Genomic DNA, 253 nt, shown 5'->3' on the forward strand with positions numbered 1-253 from the left:
CACGAGGAGTGCTGTGGGCTCCTTAGACACAGACCCTGGTGGGGGCCCGCAATCCGGATGCCCCAGTGAGTGAGCAGGACAGGATGGGGCCGGAAACTATGCAGCAGCAGCAGTAACACAATCATGCAGGGCACAGTGGGCACTGGCCACCCAGGGGTGACCGAACATTCTATTGCTCGTTAAGGGTCGCGAACAAGGACAATGTACAAAAAGGAGAAATAGGTCTTTGCGGTAATGAAAAATACATTTTTCT

This window comes from Mastomys coucha, unplaced genomic scaffold, assembly GCF_008632895.1.
Source record: "Mastomys coucha isolate ucsf_1 unplaced genomic scaffold, UCSF_Mcou_1 pScaffold5, whole genome shotgun sequence".
Lineage (NCBI taxonomy): Eukaryota > Metazoa > Chordata > Mammalia > Rodentia > Muridae > Mastomys > Mastomys coucha.